At 37.1% G+C, this 16,050-nt stretch overlaps 1 protein-coding gene and 1 long non-coding RNA gene across 4 annotated transcripts in view; one reads left to right on the forward strand and one right to left on the reverse strand.

The window, feature by feature from the left end:
* LOC147575596 (uncharacterized) overlaps window positions 1-16,050 on the reverse strand; it is a 323,504-nt gene that overhangs the window by 38,688 nt on the left and 268,766 nt on the right. The window lies entirely within an intron of this gene.
* Window positions 305-8,154, forward strand: LOC147575597 (uncharacterized). Its single transcript, XR_015242739.1, has 2 exons — window positions 305-349; window positions 7,866-8,154. It is a non-coding gene; the product is annotated as an uncharacterized LOC147575597 (long non-coding RNA).

Raw genomic sequence — 16,050 nt, forward strand, 5'->3', positions numbered from 1 at the left:
TTGGAAAGGAAAGAAGGAAAAAAGTTAAACTGAAAACTAAACAGTAAGCAAATACAAAACCATGAAATTTCAAAATTTTAAAGAGGAAAAGAGCTGTAGTGATCATCTGTGTCTGTTCCATCTTTCAATAAGGGAGGAAAGTAAGACCTAGGAATTTTAAAAGACTTGTCTAGAAAGAAGATAAGTGATGGGCAAGGTTAGCCGAAGTAGAATGTACCTGACCCAGAGTGCTTTCTATGACATCACGCTGCCAACAAATAGAAGACTATTGTCAATGGACCACTAAATTACCTTCTCTGGTAACCTTCCAAATGTGCAGACATTCCATCCTGATGCTCTCCATCACAAGGTATGCTAGTGTAGTCCCAGAGCTGAGCTCAAATGTTCTAGTTTTTCTCCTTCTTGAAAAGGGAATTCATATGCCCCCTATGAATTTGGGTCAAGCCAGGTGCCTTGCTTTGGCAAGTGTAATGCAGGAGAAAGTGGTATGCCAGAAACCACGTTGGAGCTTCTCTTCCCTCCATAAGAGCACCTCTCTGTATTTCAGACAATGGAGACTCTGTAAGTCTGGTTTTAAGTAAGTTAAGTTTCAATTCGATTCATGTTTTCATGTGACTTATAGGATTTGTTTTAATGTTTCTTCCTGCGCCACTCTGTGTTAGCAGGGGCTAGAGCTCAAGAGCGAGACATGGATAGTTACTTTTCACCAAATATTTGTGAATTCAATGACACTTCCTGGCCTTATTACAATTAGATATAGCCAGGTGACTGGTTCTAGTTAAGGGTCTGTGAGTGAAAACTGATAAATCTCCCTTCCAGGCAAAAGAACGTAATTGTTGGTAGACAACCTCACAGCTTCTCTTCCCCTTTGACGTAATGGTGGAGCCTGGGTGTTGGAATGGCAGAAAAAAAGATGGAAGCTGCCTGGGTTGCTAAGTTACCTCTTGGAAGATAGCTGCCTTGTGGAGCTGTTGGGCTTATGTCAGATTTGCATGAGCATGAAATAAATTGTTGTGTATTAAGACACTGAAATCTGGAGTCTCTTGTTGCTGTGCCTATGCCTATCTCATCCTTACCCCCAAATGAAGCAGCGGGTGCATGTGTAATAGTTGGGGTGCATATAGGATGCCATAGGAACAATGCACAACAGATCCCTTAGCAAAGTGAATTTTCTTTATTTTTGGTCTTTTCTTTTTAATTTAGGATGGAAAGATACCAATAAAAATCTTCATCTGCTTCACTATTTTTCCTAGGGCTGGTGTCGAATACCAACCTAATAGAACCATCTTTTCTCCCTGGACAATTTGCACTTCAGAAAAGCATTTGGAACTAAGTTTTCATAAGGTAGAAAGTAATTTAATGTTGAAAAGGTAGAGCCAACCATACATGAATAAATGCATATCCATTGCATATTAATAATGCAATATAATAATCTACCCTTCTCACTTTTAGAAGACTCCTCTGAGCCTTTCCCAATGTTAAGGCAGCTCTGAGCTCCAGGCCAATTCTGACTTTTTTCTCCTTGTTTCTACGAAGTGTTCAGGAGAGTTACAAGCAGACTCCAGGAAATCCATTTGAAATGGAACACTGACAAATTTCACCTAGACCAGAGAGTGAGGAACTAAAATGTGTGTAGCTATGTCATATCTGAAATAATTGAATGAAAAATGGCCGTTTATTCAAGATGAAGAACTTAGAAAGAGCATGATTACTGGTTTTAGTTGTTTTAAAGGGTGTCATGCATATGATTGTAAAGGAGAAACTACAAAATAATTCGGACTTCTTGTTTGTTTTGGAGCAGTAGCAACTCGTACATTGGCAGGGATTAAAGTAAAGGAGAAATGGCTGTCTCTCAGGGCTAATGTAGAAGAAATTTCTATATTTGAAACTGTGTTTGGTTTAATGAAAGAATTGCCCTCTACTATTGACAGGATCTATTCATTATTCACTCAACATACATATGAACAGTATTGAGTTCAGTGATATGTTTATAAAGATCAAGGAAGTTTTAGTCCCTCACTTCAAATACCTCAGATAGCTCATATTCTAGTAGAGGAAATAAACAGATGACCAAAAATTCTATGATAGAGGGAGAGATGATGTATAGTGGCACATAAAGAGAGTAACATAAATTCTTCTGGGGGTTGCTAGAAGTTATCTCTGAGAAGGTCACATTCAGGCTGGGACTTCTAAGAAAGACAAGGTCAAGAACAGACTATTATAGAAAAAGGAAACAGAATATGCAATGGCACTGAATACGAAAAATAAGTTTTCTGTGTTTTGATTAGGGAAATGTAAGAAATGCTTTATAGCTAGAGCTTTCTTATAGTGTGAGAGGAATTTGGGACAGGAGAGAAGCCAGGGTATGGAAGCCTTGAGTTTGGAGGATTTTATAATATAGGCAGTGGGAAGCCATAGAAAGATCTGAAACCCTTGAGAAACTTAATCAATTTTGTAACCATCTCATCAACTCCCAAAGTTCCATGACTCTAAGAAATAATGGACTATTGCTTCCCTTCAACTTCCACAGTCCTTGCTATATACATCTCACTGGGATTTCTCTCTTTCCTGCCATGATTGCTTTTGTTTTTAATTTTGAGGATCTTTCTTTTTATTCCATTTTTATTTTTTCCAACAACACATAAGTGTCTTTAGTGTAAGAATTGTTTCCTCTTCGTCTTGATATTTCTTACGGTGACCAGCATATACATTTGCCTATAATAGATATTCAACAAAGGGGTGTTGCTACAATTCTATGATTTAAGCTTTATGGACATCTCTTTATGCCATGGAGAGGATACCAGAAAAGAAGTATAAGACTCTCATAGCAAAGTCTGAAAGCACAGCAGGTATTCATTGAGCATGTAATTTAGGTTAGAATATCTGAGATCAATATCAAGCCATGCCACTTACCAGCTGAAATTATTAACAAATCTGAGACTCGAGTTCTTCATGTGTAAAATGGGTACTATAACTGTAATATTTACCACACAGATCTTTTGTGAGGGTCAGGAAACATGATATAAGTGAAAGTATTGCAGGAATTATGAAATAGCGTAAAATTGCCAGCAAACTTGATGATGACAGTGATGTCAATGGTGAAAATGACAACTTTTTCGAGTAGCCAGTCATACAGAAATGTTCTAACTCGTATAATTCTGGTATGAGCACTTTAGAAATAAGTACATCTTTTTTTATCACGTTAAGGCAAGAGATATTTATTATTTAAATAATTTAGCTAGTGGTGTTCCCTCCAATACAGCTTCCATTTGGAAAGTCATACTGCATATTGAAGAAAACAGAGGGGGAAGTCAGAATTGCTAGATGCTTGTTCTGGCTCCCTCATGAGCCACCTTTTTGGCTTTCACAGCCATGAAATGGATAATAATACAATATTGGCCTCCTCCACTGGAGGATTACATTCCTGGTCAAATTAAACAACGTCAAACTGCTCCACCATGTTTATGCAAAGAATAAGCTCTTCCCATGAGTGGAATGCTACGTGGTGCAACGTGAAACTCATTTAGTGATTTCTGTGGCATACGTAACCAAGAGTGGTGAAACAGGGGAACTCACAGTGATGGCCATCAACTATATCACCTACACCCACCTGGTCTACCCCACACTTGTTCACGTAGGAACTTTATGCATAGAAATGGTTTTTCCAAACACCGGGATTGTAAGAGCAAGGTTATTGCAGCTGCATGGGCACATAAAAAAAGACAGGAAATGAAATGTCAACAGCAAGTGTAATACCTTTCTAATATATGTCCTTCACTTATTGAGACAGTTACCGGGATGTTCTTGAAAGAAGAATGATTTGTTTATAAACCAGGTACATTATTTCAGCTCTTTAAAGGAGGAAAAAATGTCTTCATCATATTTTCCTCTCCCCACATCATCCAACAAGATATTTTCTACATTTAGTTGAATACACATTCATTTATTAATTCATTCACAATTAATCCCCGGCCACCTACTATGTGCTGGTTACATTGAGAATATTGAGGCCAAACAAGTCATCCTTGTTCTCAAGCACCTTTCCATTTAGTAGGGAAAGCCAGTCACGCAAACAAGTCAGAGCAATAAAACATTATAGTTGTTATGATAGAAGTATATGCAGCATACACAGGGAGACACAAAAGGGAATGTTTAATTCTGCCTGGGGAGAAAGAAAAGACTTTATGAAGGAGGTGGTGTTTGATGTGGTTCTTAAAATATGAGTGATTTTACAGGCAGACAACAGGGAGAATAGCTTCCTTAGCCACAGACAATGGGGAACTAAAAGTATCTCAGCATAGAATGGGTCAGAGGAGGGGATGTTCAACTTATGGAGTGAACTGTGAAGACAGAGCGTACAAGGGCGAACCACAGAGGATATGTGGAGTCAGATGGAGGAATTTAGACTTTATCGTGTGAGAAATGAGATTGGAGATTTTTAGCCAGGGAGTGACATGAGCAGTTTCTGACTTTAGAAAGGGACTGTGGTGGTTGGTGATATAAGAAATGGGAATAGGCAGTAGGACACTGGTTGAGAGACTCCCATCACAGCCCACATAAATGAGAACGGCTTTCTGGGCCAAGACAGTGTGAACTGGGTGAAGGGCTGCATTCTGCTTAGTTATTCCTCTATCTCCAGTCTCTGCCCTGCTTCTAACCTATCAGATTTTAAAATGCTTAAGGACTACTCATCTTAAAAACAAAACAAACTTTGGGGTGCCTGGGCGGTTCAGTGGTTAAGCGTCAGACTTCAGCTCAGGTCATGATCTTGCAGTCCATGAGTTTGAGCCCCGTATCCGGCTCTGTGTTGCCAGCTCAGAGCCTGGAGCCTGATTTGGATTCTGTGTCCCTCTCTCTCTGTCCCTTCCCCGCTCATGCTTCCTCTCTCTCTCTCTCTCTCTCTCTCTCTCTCTCTGTCAAAAACAAATAAACATTAAAACAAAAATTAAAAACAAACAAAACAAACTTTCAGTTACCCACACCATTTCACTGCTAGACTTAAGTTTGTATCTTTTCCCATTGTTCTCATCTCCAATTAACCTTCCCCACTTAATTACAAGGCTTCAGAAGCCTCAGGTTCTGTGTTGAAAAGCTCAGGTATGGTTCCTGGCTTTGCCATGTCTAACTTTACGACTTGGGGTAACTTATTTTATCTCTCTGTACCTCAATCAACCCATCTGTAAAATGGGATTAATAATGGTACCTCTTTAGAAGATTTTTGTGACTGTTCGATGTGCAGATACATTGAAAGTATTTAGAACAGTGCTGGGCACCTAGTAAATGTTTGCTAATTTGGGACCCATCCCCAAGAAGGGCAATCAGTGGTATGAATGTGTGCGTTTCCTAAAAAAGGAGCTAGGGTGAGCTACTGTTGTCTTTAAAAGTTGCATAGAAGAAGGAGCACTGCAATAGGACTTTTAATAATAAATAAACTATTCAGAGAGATAGAGAGTCTCTAATGATGCTTGAATAAATGTATATAGAATATTACTCACATTTATAGCACTGTGGTAGGCCCTTTGGGAAATGGAAAGCTGCCTAGGACACAGAGTTTGCTGTCCACAGAACCTAACTAACCCAGGAAGATAAATCATATTACAAATAATTTAAAAAAAAATTCAAAAGGCCTAAGTAGAGGCACAGCCATAATCAAATATCTAAATATGGGACACAGCATTCAGTAGCATACACTACCGTGGCCCACCTCTGTCCTGCTGTTGAGTGTTGGGAACCAACCTCAGTCTCCCAGACTACAGACATATTTCTGGTTATATAACTGGAGAAGAGTGTGTTAGTTAATTCAGTCATTAGACATGGTTCTTGTCCCACTTGATTCCATCATCAGATTTTGCAGACTTAGAGACTCACTCTGTATTGGATAAGGGTCTACCCTCCTTTAGGGCATGTGTGTCTATCTAGTTGGTGTTATAAATTTTACATAGTCGTCATTATCAGAATAGAAATAAGGTCACACATGAAAGTTTTCACTAACAGTTGGGAGGCAGCATTGCCTAGCACTTAAGGGCATAGAGAATCAGACAACAGGAAACTCATATTCAACCTCTAAGTGTGGGACCAAAAGTAAGACACTTTACCTTCGTGTGTCCCAATTTCTTTATCTATAAAGTTGAGATAACAATAGTATCTGCCTCACAGAGTTGCTCACACCTAGGATGTGGCAAAAATTATTTTCTGTCATCATTATGATTCTTATCAGATAAAGAGGGTGAGATCGTTGTCCCCAGTGCATGGATAATTGGGTCAAAGCTGTTTAGGAAAACCTCATGCATACCACTCTGCCCAACCACTTCAAGTAAAGTATCACCAAAACCGCATATGAGAATTTGACTTGGACTTTCCTAAATGGTTCGATTCGGTTTTTATCTAAACATTTTGATTTTCAAGCACTTGGATGTAAAAGGAAGTGGCCTATATTAAATGCTGGTCAAAGCATTTTTTATGATTCTTTTTTAAAAATCCACACTCTCCATGACATTAAATTACTTAAAATCCACATACAAAAGTAGTGACCTTTCTCCCATAAATAAATAAAAAAATCCCAGCATGGAAATGCATTAGCTAAAATAAGTGTTTGATCCTTTCAACCAAAGCCCATTTCCTTCTTCCATCCAGAAAGCCTTGAAGTGTGAGTATTACACTACTTGCAGATTTCTATGTAAGCAGGGGATAAATAGTCCGCTTCTGTAATTAATAACTATTAAAGCTGTTTGACTGATCATATCTTTGGGCTCCTGAAATCTCTTCTGTGCAGGTGTGCATTAATGGAATCCATTAAATTCATATATTTCAACAGATAGTAATTTACGATCTTTTATAAGATCTGTCAGGAGCCGCAGCAAGAGGTACAGGACTGTCTCAGGGCATTACAGGACAAACCAGACTCCCTCTCTCAGAAACGACTTGCCTTTGCGTACTAAATATGAATGTCAATGCACTGGGCAGTCACATTAGGTGCGTTCTATGTCATTCACCGTCTGGGAATATGCAGAATAAGCTTTTTATCACTGGTGAAGCCCTGAACAGGACTGAACAATTTTCAGAGATGCTGAAGGAACAGTGTGGGAGTTCTAACCACTTTATATTTGCCATAAAAAGGGAGAAATTGAGAATATAGCAGGGTTCTGGGAAAGTAATGGGTTTTCCTAGGGGTGAGTCACCCTTGAAAAGCCCCAAGTTCTCTTAATGGGGCAGCCTCCCCATTCTGACTAATGTTTCCAAGGGAAGTCAAACTCAGCCTTCACTTCTGCTGGGTCTCATCCTCTGGCTCAGCCCAAAGAGCTCTGTCCTCTCAGAGGTGGGATATTCTTTCAGCGGGGCTGGGTTTCTGAATAAGCCTGGTATTCAGCTACATTCCTAGGGGGAGATTTGAGGGTAGTGGAGCTACATTTACAATGCGAAATTCTACTTGAGGAGTTTCCATAATTAATTGAAAGCTGAAAACAAGCCTGAGAAAACTAGTGGAGATACTATGTGATTATCAAGTATCATCGAGGGCATGGTTAGTGGACAGCCAGGTTAGAACAGAGGGTCCGTGAGTGAAGAAGTTGCTCTCAGCCACAAAGGGCAGAATGATGGGATCAAGTTGGGAAAGTGAGAAAGCAAGAATCTTAAAAGGTCCCTTTAATGTTTTTTTATGACTGAAGGGAAACTGTTTACTGGTGATTTTGAAAGACAGAGGATTGAGTTGAGGTCAAAGCCTAGAAGATCACAATGAGTCTCTCCTATATATGGAATGCTTTTCCCACTCAAAGAATTGTGAAACAATTAAATGAGATTGGCAGTCCCTACTTTAAAGCAGATAATTGAGCCCTATGCCTATTCAAAGTTAAATTTATGTCTTCCAGGATGCAATGATGGTAACCAGAACTTACCCTTTTCTGGAGATTCCTGAGGAAACACAGAGGCATATGTTTCTGGGCTCACCTAACAAATCAGTCACATCACAGCCACCACCATCAAACTAAATCCACTGTGAGAGAGTTACTTCAGAGGACAGGTACCATGGTGGGGTGTGTGTACGTGTGAAATTTTGTTTGCTTCTTTGTTCAAGATTACCTATTACAGGAATCTCTCATTTATGATGGACCCTATTTTATGAAAACTTACTATTTAATAAATAAGTTGACTTGGGGAGTTATTTACTTTGTAAAATTCTTTGGTGTTTTACACCAACCTGTCATGGAGCTCTGTAGATACTCTACACCGAATACTTTTTCACCCCCACCTTTAAACATGAGATTGTAGACTATAACTCTGGCCAAAGTATGGAATCAAACTATGATGTAAATCTTAATAAACTAACATACTCATATTCTGGCTATGTTATAATTGGAATTTCTTCAACTTCCTTATTGTATTTAAGTACTTTGAGAAACATGGACAAGATTAATCAGTATTAACTATACTAACTACTTGTATTCAGGTTAAATCTTTCAAACAATAATTTGTCAAATAAATATTCCAAGACATTTGCTGAGTACAAAGTTTACAAGAAAAAGTAAAACATAGTCTCTGGTCTTGAAAAAGTTACCATTTATTGAGAAAATCCAAGAGCCAATAATTATAAGACAACATGCTAATACAAATGAAGATACCGAAACCAATACTATGGGGATTTAAGGCTGTCACCAATCTTCACAAGGGTGGGGCTGGGACTTCAGAGTCCTGAGGACATTTGATCTGAGTCTTGAAGAGATCTTTCATTCACTCAACATGTATTCATTAAGTGTCAATTATGTTCAGATGCTAAGTGAATGGAATTGAATTTTGTAAAAAGGGAGAAGGAAGGTCAAAGCGGGAAGATTGTATCCAATCTGCAGCTGACAAATTGACAGTAAAAGAGATGGGAGTTAATATTTGCCACACATGTATTGTCTGCCAGGTATTTGATCCTCCCAACAAGTCAGTTTTAAGCACTTATATTCCCACATTACAGATGAGAAACCCGAGTTTCAGAGAGGTTACTCTGCTAGTGTAGCTTCATAGACCTAGTATGAAGCTGAGCTAGAGTGTAAATGGAGTTGGCCTCCTTCCAGCGCCATGGCCTTCCCATCCCCATGGCAGCTGCCTTCTTGTACAGACTTAGGCACAATAAAATAAGATGAAGAGAAAGTGCAAAATGGACTAGAGTCAATGTGATTTTGGTAACTGAGATATTTTGTGCTTCCGCTGGAGACGGAAACCTTGGTAGCAGTAGGACACCATGAAAAAAAATACTGACTTTAGAATCAGGATCAATTGGGTTCATATCCTGACCCTACACTGACTAGCTCTGTTGTCCTTGATTTTGAGCCTAACCAGACATGGAATGAGATAATATTCATTGCAACAACATGTAGTGAAGTCCAGGGTTTATTGTAAGTAAATATAATACATAATAGTTGTTTAGCTAATATTATTTCAACTTTCCACTCAGCTCACCCCAGGGAAAGCTATTTCTTAATGTTTCGAAGCAGAGAATTTCCTTAGAAGAAAGAATTGATCTGAAGCAAAGAAAAAGGAGTTCTTCATATTTATTGAAGCAATGAATGATTAGTACCTACATATATCATTGACCAAATTCCATATGCAAAGATTAACAGTGCTGGCTTGGGTTCCCATGTGGACTTTCTTGCTTCTTCTCCTGTATTTTCATGTTACTTTGGGACATTGTGACTGCATTCTAAGCCCAAAAGGTCCATCTATGTCTGTCCATCACCTACTTTTAGAATGCTTATTGGTCTTGGTTTTGAGAATGTCCGAATAGTCTATACTCATATTACTTTCATGTTAATTACCTTCCATTGCATTCAGACCTCTGTTTCTCACTATTTTGGATATAGATTAGCTGACTTGATCCTGCTTTAGAAACTTTCATTTACTGCCAATTCACTGGTCTCACAATGGTTGAGATGGGTCTGTCCAATGACCTTGGCCACAGTTGAGAGCGCCTACCAGTTCCACAGGAGTCATAATCAAAGTGGTTTCTGACACTGAACATGTCATACAATGACTCCATTGAAGCATTTGAAGCATTGAGACAATTACCTTAAGATCAGGCCAGTGAACTAAAGGAAGAAAATGACGGTCTTTAAATTGTTGGGTAGTTGTGTACAGATTAAGTATCCACTTTTTCATGACCCATGGATAGACTAAATGGTGACTCTTAAGGCAGTGGCCACATAAGTGTTCCTGAGACATAATCAAAAGTACAACTTTATGGAGAACTTCCTTAAGGTAAGGCCAGGAAGTAGAATAACAATGAACTGAGCAATGTTTTCATGAGATTGACTCAAATTGAAAGTCTGGCAGGATCAAAACCAAAAGAATAGAACTATCCATTTGGAGAATTTTTTTGAGTGAGATATAATCTCTTAGGTGGTGGTTAAGCCCAGAATGGACATGGCAGTAGCAAATGTACTCTAAGGAACAATTTTGGCGGTAGGAACAAGTTGGCCTTATTGCCTTAATGGATCATCCCTTTCTCTATCTGCTGTGATATGAGAGCTGATGAGATCCTGCCCGAGGCAGCGGGACTGTCTCAACACAGATTGTCTCTCCATCCACAGGGGTAAACACTTTACTGGGAGATTTAAAGTGAAATTTAGAATTACAGGGAAGTACCTAGGAAACGAATATTTTTTTCTTCAGTGAACTCTTAAGAGGGCTTGTCAGTAAAGTTCAAGCAAGCAGGTGTGCTGAAAATTGCTTTAAAACCAAAGAGACAGTAGGAGGCATGCATATGCCAGAAATCATAGCCCCCGTGAGAGAGACAAGCCCATTTTTCAGCAGGAGCAGCTGTTGGTGCATCTGCAGACAGGTTGTTGTCAGGAGTGTTGAGCAGAGAAATTTCAGGAGAAAGGCGCTCATGAGGGGGGAAGAGGCGCGAGGTCTCTAGTGAGACTTTAGATTGGAGTTTGTTAAATCCTGAGCAATAAAAATTGCAGTTCACTCTAATGAAACTTCCTGGGAAGACTATTAGTATTAAACAGGGTGACTCTCCCCCCAGAAATAATGCTAAATCACAGTCACAAATAATTCCAAGTCCGGTTCTGCACAAGGCAGAACATGATTGCACTTTTTAAATTAAATTCACTCTTATTGCTTTGGCGGTGGCCGTTTTCTGAAATTAATAGGAATTGCACACATGAGCCAAGGGGCCAAGGGTGGCCGTACTGCATAGAGGGCATGAAGGTACAGACGACGAAGATGGGTGGGCCGGCAGGGTGGCGGCCATGATATTTTATTAGGCATTTACTTCCACGGAGTAGATAGATTAAAATGTCTTTAAAGTTCTAGAATCACAATGTCCCCAAACCGTTGTTGATTCTAAGGCTCAAAATAACACCTTATGTTATACTATGTGAAACTGTTTCTTTTCATATTTATGCAAACATCCTGTGAACCAAATAATCTTCTTTATAAGGGCTCATAGTGGTTAGCAAATGGCTGTCCACCAGGTAGGCACTCACTTCTTGTTTAATTCTGTAAATTAAATGGTAATATTAAAAATAAGTCTTTGAAACTCTAATTCGTTAATAGTAACCATCTTTATTCTACAGGCCTCAGTGTGAATCATTTATTGAAATTCAATTAGCAAGTCATTTATTCATGAGTTTAGGAAATATCTGTTGGGCCTTCTCACACAAATATAACCAGGTAGTTATTTTTCTGATGCAGAGATGAACAGAGTGTGGCTCCTACCCTCAAGGAGCTCATTTTAGAATCAGTGAAAGAGACAACAAAATAATCACAATATGGAGGAGTGAAGTATCTGTATTCAACAACATAGACAAAGAGCCTAGACCTCAGCCTGAGGACTAGGATTAAGAAACATTGCCAGGAGAAGGAGATATTGATTTAGACAGATGAGTGAAGACCAGCCAAGTGGACAGGGTTGGATAGGGTATCATAAATGGCAAAAGCATGAGCATAAGGACAGAAGGGAGGAAGAACATGCCAACTAAGGAACTGAATACAGATCAGGAGAACCAAAAGGAGAGGTAAGTGGAAAATCATGGACTGAGAGAAGCCTGAAGAAACCAGCTGGGGCCAGAGGCTGAAACAAGTCATGTTAAGGTGCATAAAAGTAATTAAAAGCTACTAGAATTTGAACAGCAGTGATGTGAACAGATTTGCTCTTTAGAAAGGCATTTTGGTGGCATGGTGGAAGATGGATTAGAGTAAAATGAAGCTGGAGGCACATAGGCTATTTAGGAAATTATTACAATAGTCCAGATGAGCTAAGGCAGCAGCAGGATAGATAGCAGGGGGGTGATCTGAGGTATTTGGGAACTAATGTTAATAAGACTTGGAAAAATAATAGGATGGAGTTGAGTGAGGAGGATGAGGATAGTTCTGGTAAACATTCTTTTAAGCACATTGAAAATATCAACCTATTTCATATCACCAAGTGTTCCATTTGTTAGGTACTAATGTTAAATCCATATCACAGATGAGAAAATGGAGACAAACCTAGGCAGGTTAATTCATTGCTCTACACTCATCAGAGCACCTTTGTTGCAGGATCGTGTTGCAGATCAGAGTATTCCAATGCATCAAATAAAAGAATCAGAATCAAACCCAGCATGTGTATTCTTTTAAGTACACACTTGGATACAGCAATTGGAAATGTATGAAATAAAGGAATGAGGGTCATATTTCATACAAACCTTGTTGCACTAACCAGAGGATGAGAGAAACAATACTACAGAGGAAAAAAGACTCGGATACAGAGGGCAAGTGAGTCCATGCCTACATTATTTACCTCCCTTTAATACTATCCATACCATGGCCATGTGTTTACTGCAGGGGATGGTCCTGGAACACAGTGACTTAAAATAAGTGTTCTCAAAGGCAAGATCAAAGAGATTGAAAACAAGCAATATTCAAAGCACAGGGGCTAATTGTTTTATTTTTATTTTTATTTTTTGAATTGAAAACATTCAAGTTCAAAATTTAAAAAGTGAAAGTTCTAAATAAACTTTGGGGGGGGCAGGTCTTGTCTCCATTTTCTTTTCTATAATGTGGTCATAACATACCTCATAGGAGTCTTCTGATACTTAAATAGATTGATGTTTTCAATGTGCTCAGAAAAATATTTTCTGGACTTCTCCTTCCCCTCCCCAAAAATCTATCCTATCACTCTCCAAGTTTTAAATATGGGATATACAAAAAAAGAATCCACCCCTGGACAGATAATAGTAAAAATAACAAATATTAAAATTTAGAAAAACTGAGGGAGAAAGATATATTACAAAGAGATAGCAATTGGACTAAAAGTAGAACTTATCCTTACCCCTAGGAGATGTCACTAAAAAATGTGGATAATAATGTCAGATAGATTGGCAAATAAGTCCTCAGTCTAGAATTTTATGCCCAGCATAGTGGAAAAGTGAGCAAAACAGCTATATTTTCTCTTATGTAAATGCTGAGTTAACTACCACAGGTCTTCACGGAAAGTTCAAGTAAAGGAGGAAACTTCAGCAAGGGTTGAAATAGGATGATGGATAAAACACATTAGTAAGTTATTTAATGATCAAATGTAAAAAATAAGTAATGGCTACCTTGTGTCTTTTAAAGGCAACACTAAAATTCTAAATAATAAATAATAAGAATGCTTGGAAGGTTATTTTCAGTCTGTTATTAAAATAGAAATTTTCCTTATCATATTCTGAAAGAGAAACCAATGAATAATTTATATTTTAATAAATATTATGATATATACACGTAGATACATGATTAAACAACTGAAAGAACAAAAATATAATGTGGCGCTTCTAAACCAGAAGAGTAATTGAAAAAAAAAAAAAAAAAACATCAATGAGGAAAATTCTGATAATCAAACAAAACCTGGGAGGAGAACAAAAAGGTGACAAAGAAACATATTATAAAAAGAAATTTATAAGTGTTATAATGGGTAACTCAGTTAAGTGTCAGACTCTTGATTTCAGCTCAGGTCATGATCGCACAGTGCATGAGATCGAGCCCCATGTTGTGCTCTGTGTTGACAGCTCAGAGCCTGCTTGAGATTCTTGCTCTCCTCTTTCTCTTCCCAACTCACACTCTCTCCTTCCCTCTCTCTCTAGAGAAATAAACTTAAAAAAGAAAGAAAGAAAGAAAACACTAACAGTGGTTGACACAGGATCAAATGTCAAATATATCAACAAACGTAATAATTGTAAACAGATTAAGATTTCTTATTAATACCAGAAAATGTATATAGATTTTTAAAATCCATTATGCTGCTTGTAAAAAGTATATGCAAGGAAAGTGATGCAGAATGATTAAAAAATGAGAAAAAAAATGAGAGAAAGAGAGAAGGGAAGATTTAACACAGAAGGAAAATTAAACAAAAGAATGCTTTATGATACAGCAATATTAAACTCATACAGCATTATGTCATACAGAAAACAGTATCTAATGAACAGAAGTAATATAGTAATAAAAGGAACAACCCTAACAATATAAAACAAACAGAAGATTGTATATTCCTAAAATAATTATGTTAAAATATATAAAGCAAAATCTAATATAATTAGGAAAATCAAATGTTAAGTCATACTGGTTATTTTAATACATATCAGACCAAGGAGACAGAAAAGGTCAACATCTAAATGATTGGAATAAGCATATTGAGAAGTTTGAATATATCTACCTAAGTCTATATCTATTTCTACTTCTTTTATAACTATGTATAAAACTCTATGCTTAAAAATAGACTGTTTTCAAATATACATGGAACATTTATTTTTTTAAAAATCTATGTTCTAGTGAAAAAAATAGTCTCCATATATTTTAAAGAATCAATGTCATATTTTCTAACAGCATTTCAATACATTTCAGCAGCAACAAATGCAAAATTAAATAATAAAGAGTTTGGATTTTTTTGAAGTGTATATGCTTATATTAGTTCTTGAGTAAAAGGTAAAAAAGAAATAAAACAATAATCAGAAGTTACTAGCAAATAAACCATTAAACATCAAATTTTATGAGATAAAATGGTATTTAAATTAACATTTAAAAAGAAATATATGGTTCTAAATTATCTGTTTAAAAATAATTACCTGTATAAAAATAAAAAATTATCTGTTACAAAAATAGACTGAAAAATTACAAGTAAACTTGCAAATGATAAAGCCAGAAATGTACCATAATTAATACAAACAAATAGTAAAAGGGAGAAATAATAATGATTACAGCATGTACTAATGAGGCGCATCTGGGTGGCTCAGTTGGTTAAGTGTCCTACTTCGGCTCAGGTCATGATCTTGTGGTTTGGGTTGAAGTCCTGCATCAGGCTCTGTGCTGATAGCTCAGAGCCTGGAGCCTGCTTCAGATTCTGTGTCTCTCTCTCTGCCCCTCCCCTGCTCATGTTCTATCTCTCTCTCCCTCAAAAATAAACAATAAAAAAAATTTTTTTTTTTAAAGCAGGTACTAATGAAATAGAAAAATAACACAAAAATGTAATAATAAAATTATAAGTTTCCTAAAGAAGATTAACAAGAAAAAGTTTTAAAAACACTGGTGATACTGTTTAAGAAATAAAAAGTAGCTCAGCTAAACAAGTTTCTGAACAAAAAGAGATATGACTGCAGAAATTATGTTAATGTTTAAAATACCTTAGTTTAACACTGTGAACAACTTGATACCAAAAAATTTGGAGACATAAAGTAAATGAGCAATCTGACAGAAATATGTAAACTGCAAAAATAAATCAAGGAGAAAAAGTAAACAGAAACTATGTATTGTAGAAACTGAAAGAGCAATCATTCTCTCTTCATTTTCTCTTTGCCCAATTTTATATACATCATTCCTAGAGACACTTGGAAGAATATGTCTTAGAGAAAGTAGGAAAAATAACAAATTTATTTTATAAGTCTAGGATAACTTTTATTAAAATAAGGTAAAACAATGTAAGAAAATACAGTGATTGACCAATATGACTCATGAACACAATGTAAAATTTAAAAAAAAATCTTCAAAACTATATTTAGCACCACAAAAAAAAATGAGTTAGGGTTTATACCACAATGCAAGGATGGTTTAATG

This window comes from Puma concolor, chromosome D3, assembly GCF_028749965.1.
Source record: "Puma concolor isolate L17-30 chromosome D3, mPumCon1.1.hap2, whole genome shotgun sequence".
Taxonomy (NCBI): Eukaryota; Metazoa; Chordata; class Mammalia; order Carnivora; family Felidae; genus Puma; species Puma concolor.